Consider the following 11,134-nt stretch of genomic DNA (forward strand, 5'->3'; position numbering starts at 1 on the left):
CAAAAATTTGGCATACTTAGGAATTTGCTTGATAGCATCAAGCAAAGGAATGTTGAGTTCCACTTTCTTGAAAAACCTCTAAAATCTCTTTTTCTTTGTCCTCTTTCTTGACCTAGAAGAACTCAACAGGAAAGGTGGAATTTGTTTTTAAAACTGGAATTCATTGAGTGAGGAGTTACCTTTGGAGTTTTGGTCGATGTTCAGTGTTTAGAGGAGGAGATTTCCTTCTTTGTACTCAATTCAGTTTCTATCTCTTTTTCTTCTTCCATCTCAATTTGTTATCAACCTTTTCTCTTCAAGTTCTTTCCCACTTCGCAGCATGATCGCTACTAACATTTTCTATTGGATTCAATGCTTGGAGGCAATTTTCCATTCATTTGTGCTCTCCAATTTCCCCACACTTAAAGCTACTTGCCCCATTTGCTTCTCCAAGGTGTGAATACTTGACCTTGTTTCCTGTTGAAAAAGACATGACATTTTGTTGCAAGTCACAAGTGTTAAGAAGCCAAAGTTTTCATCATCTCACGAAGATATCAATTGGATGACGACCCCATAACATTGGAGTTTATGAATGGAGGGGGCTGTCTTGCTTGATAATTCTGTTGGATTGAAATCCATTGGGATGGAATTGTCGACCTTGATTGCCTTGTTGAGGGTTGGTTCTTAACCCATACCGTAGGTTAGTGGATGATCTCTCCATCCAGGATTGTACGTGTGGGAAAAAGGATATACTTACGCTGAGGCTGTCCATTAAATGCTCCATCAACTGCATTAGCTTGTTCACTGTAATCTTCTTGGCATTGTTGGGCACATATCTGAAGTATGTCCTTGTAAAGGAGCATATGCTACAAGCTTTCACCTGTTGGTACATTGCCACAACCAAAGACGCACAAGAGAAGTAAGATCATTAACTTTATTCTCAAGGTTAAGTAATACTTACCTCATTACTCGTTTGTTATTGCGAAGTCTCCACGAGTGCCAAACTGTTTCGAGTTGGCTGCCATATTTGAGATCAATTGGCGTGCAGCCTTCGGGTGTTTTATTCTACTACTAATGCCCCCTCCACTTGCAGCATCAATGATACTACGGTCAGTAGGACATCAATCACTTCATAGAAATATTGAATAAGCAACTGATCAGGTATTTGATGATGAGGGCATTGAATACATAGTTGCTCAAATCTTTCCCAATACTCGGAAAGTGTCTCTCTATGAGATTTGTCGAATCCCACATATTTCTTTCCTTCATGTTGGCACACTCGAGATGCTGGGAAAAACTTTTCAAGGAAGATCTTTTCATGCCATTCCAAGTTCCAATTGAACCTAGGAGAATGGAGAAAAGCCATGCTTTTGCTGCCCCTTTTAAAGAGAAAAGGAAAGCTTTTCAACTAAAGTAACCTGTTCTTCGTCAACTTCCATTCGGTTTCATGCAACACAAACCATATGGAACTCTTGAGATGAGTATGAGGATCTTCTCCTGCAAGACCATTAAATGTTGGTAGCAAATGTTATAAAACCAGATTTGAGCTCAAAGTTTACACTATTGTCGATGTTTGATGCACAATGGCTGATTTTCCACGTTAGGCAGCAAGCTCCTTGAGTGTTTGTTGTCGTGCATTAGCCATGGTGTTTGAGGCGAGTTTCCCTTTCGTAACCTGCGTAAAGTTTTTTCTATTTCGAGATCTAACTGCACTTGACTTTGCATTTAGTAGAATGGGTTATTGGCATAAAGCATCAAGAAAACTCAAAAGAAACCAACCACGCCAAGAGATCGAAAACAATGCAAATTGTACAGAAAATCATTACGTTAGAAAACTAAAAAACTGCCTAAAAACCCTAGAAAACAGCGGAAATTTGCCTCATGATAGAGGGCTAGTGTTCTGTATACCACTAGTTCTATTTAAAACGTCGTTTTCCTTCAAGAAAACAAAAGGCCGAAACCTAATTCAAAAAAAGGCCGCAAGCAAAAAATTCTGTTTTCTCTTTTTTTTTTTTTCAGAAATATAAATAACAATCACAGCAACTAAAAATAACAGTAAAAACACAAGAATCAACTAAAATTACATTCCCGGCAACGGCGCCAAAATTTGTGCGATGTCGCGGTCGCACAAATTAATTACCCTAGCTTCAAACACAACACACAAAATAGTATAGCAAGCAAGGGGTCGATCCCACGAGGAAGATTTAGTTCAGATTTTTATGCTATACGTTATGCAATTTAGGGGGTTGATGTTATATAGGCTAAAGAAAAAATAAAACAAAAAACTATCAAACAAATTTAATAAGATCAGAAAATTATCAAGAGAACAAACCTTAGTCGCAATCACACATCCACCTATAGAAAATCAGAACTGATCCTTGAAACGAAATTCCAGTTTATATTCTGAATTTTTATCTTTCTTAACGTTGGTTAATTAACGGATCCGCCGTATAAACTAACCCTAAACCAACAAATAATCACAGTGTCCGCACTAATGATTTAATCCAATGGCAGCCTTAAGATCTAGATAAATTCATTATCTAACACTAAGTTATCTGCTTATGTTGCTTGATCGAATGTTCTCCCTAAGATAATAACGTAGATCCGCTACAATTATTAAACTCAGTTGCTTCACAAGTTCAATATACCACAACTCCGGTTTGATATCAACTTAGCAATAAATTGTCTAAATAATAACTTAGAGTCCGCTCTAGCAATTAAAATAAACAATCATAGGAAAAATAGCATAGGAGAACAAACATATTCATCATATAAACTGAAAAAAAAGGTAGAATAGATCTCACAGTTCTTGAAATCCGAAGGTTTCCGTGTCCTTGCAACCAAGAAAATGAGTTTAGGCCTTGCATGTTTATTGAACAACTAATCAAAAAGATGGAAGAATGCATGATTTAGGGTTTCTTAGAGTAGGGGGGCGTTTTTCTCCTCTTGGGTGGCTGCCCCCCTTCTCTTCTCTCATTCTTTTTATACGCTAGGAAACCTAATCTCTATTTTACAAAATAGTCCTCCCTTAAGTAGACAATTTACATTTAAGTAGTTCAATAACTATTTTCCTAAAAAAGGAGAAAATAACTTTGCATGAAATCTTCAAGCTTTGACTTAGAGGAGCTACATTGCTGAAATAAAAACTTGGATGTCGGTTTAGATGCTTCGGAACATAATCTGGACTCGTTTCTTCACGAAACCTGTTTGCTGGCAGAATTCAGTTGTCATCTTTGAAAATCATATCTCCTCATATGACATCTTTTTTGGATGAAATTTGGAAGCGTTTATATAACCTTTGAGTCAGAATCCAAACAATGAGTTTGCATCAATTGGAATTTTGTAGCTCTAGATATTCAAGTCGGACTGACCGAAGGTCAACACTGGCAGATTGCGAGATTTGACTTTGAAAGCTGTGATTTCCATGCTCTTCCTTATTTTATTGGGTCTTGCCTATATATTTCCAGAAATGTATGGATGTTAGCTTTTTAATGCCACTGGAATCACTTCATTTCGACCTTTAGAGCTCACGTTCTGCACAAAACATCGACTGGACGTCAAATCTGGCAATTACCTTCAATTTACTCCTTTTTGCATCTTTCATCCAAAAGTGCCTTCAAAACATAAAACAAAGAATATCAAGGCATTTTATATATAAAACATAGGCAAAACACTAGTTAAATGTGGGTGAAACTATCAAATAATATGGTTGCATCACCCAGGCAGAAATCGGCAGCGGTGCAGTTTTCGCTGCCGATTTCTCAATCACAGTGACGCAGAGCTGGAGGAGGGGTAAAACTGGTTTTAGATAAACCAAACAAGGGATAAGAACACACTAAACCAACCTCCCAAACAACCCATTTCATTTGATGGGTAGTATAAATACAAAGAGGGGAGAGAGAATGATCCATCTTCTTCCCAAACCAGCAGCTGCATGCCATTCTTCCCTTCCCCTTTCACAACAGAAACTTGAATCAAACCAGTAGAGATTGCCTTGTGAACTTGTGAGGGAGAGATGAGACCTTTGACAAAAGGAGTGGGCAGCTGCATAGAGGAGAGGAAAAAGAGACTGGAAACGTGAGAGGAAGAAGAAGGAGGAGAACCAGCAGCTGAAGAGAAAAGAATAGTGTCAAACCTTCCTCAAAACTTAGTTAAATTCAGAAGGTATGGGTCATGAAACTCCCTTCCTCTTCCCCTTAAAATCAGAAACGAAAATGAAGAAGAAAAACCCTAAGAAAAATTGATCTAAGACCTAAGCCAGCTATGAAGGAAACTGAAATTAACTAGGAGAACTAGCAAACAGAAGTGAAATAAAGTCAATTTCAGAACATCTAACAAATCATGGTAGAGGGTTGGCTTTAACTATGAGGTAGGCCAGCATGCATGTGTGTGTGTGTTCTGCTGGGGGGTAATTAATGTGTTCTGCTGTGATGTTGTTGCTGAAATTAATGTATTTTGCTATGATGTTGTTGCTGAAATTAATTGTGATGTTGTTGCTGAAATTAATGTGTTCTGCTGTGATGTTGTTGCTGGAATTTTGTTGAAGAATTATGTGCTGAAATCAATGTGTTCTGCTGTGATGTTGTGTGCTGAAATTAAGGTGTTCTGCTGTGATGTTGCTGGAATTTTGTTGAAGAATTATGTGTTGAAATCGATGGTTCTGATTTGTGTGTTGTGCAGCGAAATTCTGTTTCGCTGTCGAAACCAAACCTCCTGCAGGGAATTGATATTCGCTGCCGAATTGTGTGTTGCGCAGCGAAATTCTGTTTCGCTGCCGAAACCGAACCTCCTGCAGCGAATTGATATTCGCTGCCGAGTTATGTGTTGTGCAGCGAAATTTTGTTTCCCTGCCGAAACTGAGCCTTCTGCAGCAAATTAATATTCGATGTCGATTTGTGTATTGTACAATGAAATTCTGTTTCGCCTGCCAGAGCAACATGAACCTCCTACACGAATTGATATTCGCTGCCGATTTGTGTATTGTGCAGCGGAATTCCATTTCGCTGCCGCAATTGAACCTCCTGCAACAAAATTCTATTTCGCTGCCGGAACCGAACCTCCTGCAGCGAATCGATATTTGCTGCAGATTTTTGTATTGTGCAGCGAAATTCTGTTTGACCAACTAAAGGGAGCAAGGGGCATTTTCGAAGATAGATTTGAGATCGGAGTTGGGAAGTAGGGTCATACTACCAGAATGAAGATTAAAGAAGCGGATGTAAAGCAAAGACCGCATTAGAACTTGTTCAACGGACACTATGAATTTTTGGTGCTGCATTTGGGTTGACGAACGCCCCAGCTCTCTTCATGATTTGATGAATCGGGTTTTTCAACCATACCTGGGATAGTTTTTGCTGGTGTATTCATTGCATGATATACTGGTATACTGACTCGAATTCTTTCGGAGAGCACGAGGAACACTTGAGACGAACCTTACAAACCTTGAGAAGGATCACCACTATAAATGCAAAACTGAAGGAGGGAATCAAGTAAGTGTGAATTTGGCTTAAAAATGCCGGGAGTACTTTTTCTAGACATGTCATTCAGCTGAAGGTGTTTTTGTTGACCCCCGAAAAAGTTGAAGCAGTCTTGAAATGGGAAAGACCGACTTCGGTCACTAAAATACGTAGCTTCCTCGGGGACTTGCAGGATAATTCGGAGATTTATCGAAGGTTTTTCCCTGATTGAACCCCTTTGACCCAGCTAACTAGGAAAGATAAGCAAATGGGTGTGTGTCGGGAAGAATGTGAGGCAAGCTTCCAAGAATTGAAGATAGGAGGCTCACACTGCTCCAGTGTTAACCCTCCCTCAGGACCGAGGGGTTTTGTGGTATATAGTGAATGCTTCGGGGAAGGGATTGGGGTGTGAATTTTGATGCAGAACAAATGGGAAGGTGATCGCTTATTGCATCAAGGCAATTAAAGACTCATGAGGTTGAACTACCCGGTGCACGACCTGGAGTGGCAGCTGTAGTATTTGCCTTAAGGATATGGAGACACTATTTGTATGGGTCTCGAACCCAAATTTTTACTGATACACGAACGCCATAGAAAGAGTCTGAAAGTATCTGATGTCGCAAAAGGAATTGAACATCGCGACAAAAAGAGTGGAATAGAGCTCATTAAGGATTATGATTGCACCATAGAAATAATCACCGGGAAAGCAAACGTGGTGGCAGATGGCCTCAGTCGAAAAAAATAAGCCTCCTTGGGAAAGCATAACAGTGGAAGGGAGCAGCAATTGGCAGAACTAAAAAGAGTTGGGTGCAGTTTTTGTGCATTAATACAGGAGGTGGTTTTTGGTAGCCCAATTAGTGGTGCGACCAACATATATCGAGAACAGATTACTACATGCCCAATTCCATGACAAGGTGGGTCCGAGATTAGGAAGAAGGTGGTAGCCGGGTAGAAATGAAATTCCAAGTAGCAGATGATGGATCCTTGAATGATGGGACAATGGTTGTACGTGCCTGATGACGAAACAGTCAAACGAATGGTTCTACAAGAAGCACATGAGTTCAAATTCTCCATACATCCTGGTAGCACTAAGATGTATCGAGACCTGAAACACCTCTACTGGTGGCCTAATATGAAAAAGGGAAATAGCTTGAATATGTGTCAAAGTGGTGGGATATGTCAACAAGTCAAGGTTGAACACCAAAGGCCTGCGGGACCATTACAACCATTACAAATTCCAGAATGGAAGTGTGAGATGATCACCATGGATTTCGTGTCAGGATTTCCCAAAGGGAGGAAAGGAAATAGAGAATGCGATATGGGTTATTGTAGATTGGTTGACGAAATCCGCACTATTCGTTGCCTATAAAGATGACCGACTCGGTGGACAAGCTTGCCAAAGAATCTACATAAATGAGGTGGTACGACTTCATGGGATTCCAGTGTCCATTGTATCGGATCGAGATCCCATGTTCACCTCTCGACTTTGGCCCAACATACAACATGCCTTGGGGACAAGATTGGACATGAGCACTGCGTTTCACCCTCAAACGGATGGCCAATCAGAAAGAGTCATCCAAGTCTTGGAAGACCTATTACGGGCTTGTGTGCTAGAATTTGGAGGAAACTAGGAGGAACACATGGCATTGGTGGAGTTCACGTATAACAATAGTCACCAAGCCACAATAGGGATGGCCCCATATGAAGCCTTGTATGGTAGGAGGTGCAGAACTCCTTTGTGTTGGGAGGAAATTGGGGACAAGAAGTTATATGGCGCAGAGTTGGTCCAAGTCACCACGGAGAAAGTGAGAACTATCAAGGATCGCATCAAAGCCGGACAGGATAGACAGAAGAAGTATGCCGATGTGAGGAGAAGACCTCTCGAGTTCAGTATGGGGACCAGGTGTTCTTGAAGGTAGCCCCATGGAACAAGAACATGTTTACGGTTTGGATTGAAAGGGAAGTTAACTCCCCGCTTCATCGGACCCTTCAAAATCTTACAACGAGTAGGACCAATAGCCTACAAGGTGGATTTTCCCCCACAGTTAGCCAAGGTCCATGATGTGTTCCATGTCTCCTTGTTAAGGAAGGCTGACGTGGACCCCGCCCGAGCTCTACCCCAGGTCCCAGTAGAAGTCAAGGAAGACTTAACACTGGAATTGAGGCCCATAAGGATACAAGATCAAGAAGTGAAGGAGCTACGGAGCAAAAAGATCCCCATCGTCAGAATCTTATGGCGAAATGCTCAAGTAGAAGAGGAAACTTGGGAGAGGGAGGCTGAGATGAGGAAAAAGTACCCCAATTTATTTGAACTACCAGGTATGGAGTGTGAAACTGCTTAAATTTCGTGGACGAAATTCATATTTAGGAGGGGAGAATGTAATCACCAAAGAAAAAAAAAACGGTTTTAGATAAACCAAAACAAGGATAAGGATACATCTAAACCAACCCCCAAACAACCTATTTCTTTTGATGGGGAGTATAAATACAAGGAGAGGAGAGTGAATGATCCATCTTCTTCCCAAACCAGCAGCTGCATGTCATTCCTTCCTTCCCCTTTCACAACAAAACGTGAATCAAACCAGTAAGAGATGACTTTGTGAACTTGTGAGGGAGAGATGAGACCTTGAGAAGAGGAGTGGGCAGCTGCATAGAGGAGAGGAAAAAAGAGAGCTGGAAAAACGTGAGAGGAGGAAGAATGAGGAGAAACCAGCAGCTGAAGAGAAAAGAATAGTGTCAAACCTTCCTCAAACTTAGTTAAATTCAGAAGGTATGGGTCATGAAAACTCTCTTCCTCTCCCTCTTAAGATCAAAAAAAACGAAAATGAAGAAAGAAAAAAACCCTAAGAAAAGAATTGATCTAAGACCTAAGCCAGCTGTGAAGGAAGCTGAAATTAAATAAGAGAACAAGCAAACAAAAGTGAAATAAAGCCAATTTCAGAACATCTAACAAATAAATAAAATGGAAATAACAAATCATGATAGAAGGCTGGCTCTAACTATGGGGTGGGCTAGCATGCATGTATGTGTGTTCTGCTGGAATTTATTGAAAGATTTTATGCAGAAATTAATGTGTTCTGCTGTGATGTTGTTGTGCTGGAATTAATGTGTTCTGCTGTGATGTTGTGTGCTGAAAGTAAGGAATTCTAAACCTGTTTTTATGAGTCTTTGCAAGTTGATTTTGAATTGATGAATGGATGTTAAATCATAGATTTTAGTTCTTAGACTTAAATTGAGGAAAAAGTATGAGTTACTAAATTAAAGAACTTCTTGTGTTGTGTGTAAATAGAAAGGCTGACGAATCTGGATTGTTTCGTCTCTTGATTTTCAAGAGATTTCAGGTAGGAGGATGAAAGAATTAGGATCATATTCCTTATAGAAATTGTAGTTTTGAATGTTGGCTAATTAATGAAATTGGTCTTGCTCAATTTGGAGTTATAGAACTCCCGTCATGGGTCACCAAATGAGACAATGACAGCTCAAAAATGTCTAGATAGTAACAATTCAAAAATGAGACAGTGACAGTTCAAAAATATCTAGATAGTAACAATTCAAAAATGAGACAGTGACAGTTCAAAAATATCTAGATAGTAACAGTTCAATAATGAGACAGTAACAGTTCAAGACAGTAACAGTTCAAAAATGAGACAGTAACAGTTCAAGACAGTAACAGTTCAAAAATGAGACAGTAACAGTTCAAGACAGTAACAGTTCAAAAAATGAGACAGTAACAGTTCAAAAATGAGACAGTAACAGTTCAAAAACGAGACAGTAATAGTTTGGATTTTACGTAGAAATAGTTCAAATATATGTACATAGAAATGATGACTGAAAGAAAGACTTATTGGTTGTTGATATGTTTATAATAAAACATATTCGTGAGTGAGAGGAACTTATGGGATAAACCTGTGAATTTCAGGAGGGACCACAGGCGTGGGGCAACAACAACAGCAGCAGCAGGGGAGTACAAATAGAGCTTCTATTTTAGGTAGGTGACTTGCACCTTCCCTTTTCATACGTTGAATATTGAAATATTTAACTTGAGTATTACCATATTGTTAGAACCGATATTAGATTGTCGAATGCTTAAATGTTGATTAAAGGTTGATTAGCTTCGGCTAATGGCATCCGTATGGATGGCCGGGATAATGGACTGATTAGCTTCGGCTAATGGCATCCGAGTGGATGGCCGGGAAAAATGAATGATTAGCTTCGGCTAATGGCATCCGAACGGATGGCCGGAACAAAGAATGATTAGCTTCGGCTAATGGCATCCGTATGGATGGCCGGGATGATGGACTGATTAGCTTCGGCTAATGGCATCCGAGTGGATGGCCGAGACAAATGAATGATTAGCTTCGGCTAATGGCATCCGAACGGATGGCCGAAACAAAGAATGATTAGCTTTGGCTAATGGCGTCCGAGTGGATGGTTGGGAGAAAAGAATGATTAGCTTCGGCTAGTTACAATTCGAAAACTTGTGCATCTAATTGTATTACTAGTTGTTATATCAACTACATGAATAAATTATAAATGTTAATACTTTATTTAATGGCCAAACCGTTAGTACCATTATTATTATTATTAAGTATTTTCATCCTCTTAAATGTTTTATACTACTGCAGGGACGTCACACCAACAAGATGTTTAGGAAACCCGATACACGGGAACCTACTTTTGCAAGGAATCATGTAGATGCATTCTATATCACAATGTATTTTGTATGGATCAATATACTGAATGTATAACTTTTACTAGATCCTTTTTGTTTAAAAATGTGATGTCTATTAGTGGGATAGGAATGCAAACTCATGACTATGTATATATTCTTTTAATATGATCTTCAAATCATGCAACTTTGATATTATGTGTTTGTGTAAGATTCACTTTTAAATGAAAATATGGATTGTAGTTTGATGATGTGAAGCTTCAAGTTCCTAATTACCGCACCATGTGTTTTTAAATATATAAAAAAAAAATTACTGTTAATTTGGGGCTTGGAAAAGCCGGGTTGTTACACCCTAGTAATCAAAGTGTTAAAATAGAAAAACAATTTGCAAATTCCATAAAGTAAGGCATTCATCATTCAACTTCCATTAATCTATCCAGATAAAAAAACTCTCATTAAATTCATATATCTGCTCAATACCTCTTAAACAAGATATTAATAAACCTTTCTTTTGTGCTCAAAATATCAACATATAGTTATGCGGCTTTACTTGGAAGAAAATAAAATTTTTGTTCTAATGTTCAATGTTAACTTCCTTGGGTTAGGATTACTATCTTTTTTAAAAAAAAATACATATAACTTAAAACACAATGCATCTTTAACCAATGTAATGAGCTTTCTGCTAATGACTCCCAGACTAGTTGGTCTTAGAGAATTAGGTGTTGAGACACTCCTACGAGCTTAATAACTCAGGTTCCAGATACTGATATGTAGATAGTGCAATGTTTGATTCCTTTAAGCTTTTCTCCTCAACCCATGTAACAAGCGTTGGGCCAATAGCTCCCAAGTCAGTTGACTTTAGGGTATTAAGTGTTAAAACACCCCTTCGGGCTTAATTGTTTAGGTTAGGGAGGCTATGAAACCAAACTTATCTACATTTTTATTATCATTATTTTTTTTTGCAAATTATATATTATTCATTTCTCTTAGTTGTTACCTTTAACAAAAAAACATATTCAATGTGCAACTCACA

This window comes from Populus alba, chromosome 8 (assembly GCF_005239225.2).
Source record: "Populus alba chromosome 8, ASM523922v2, whole genome shotgun sequence".
Lineage (NCBI taxonomy): Eukaryota > Viridiplantae > Streptophyta > Magnoliopsida > Malpighiales > Salicaceae > Populus > Populus alba.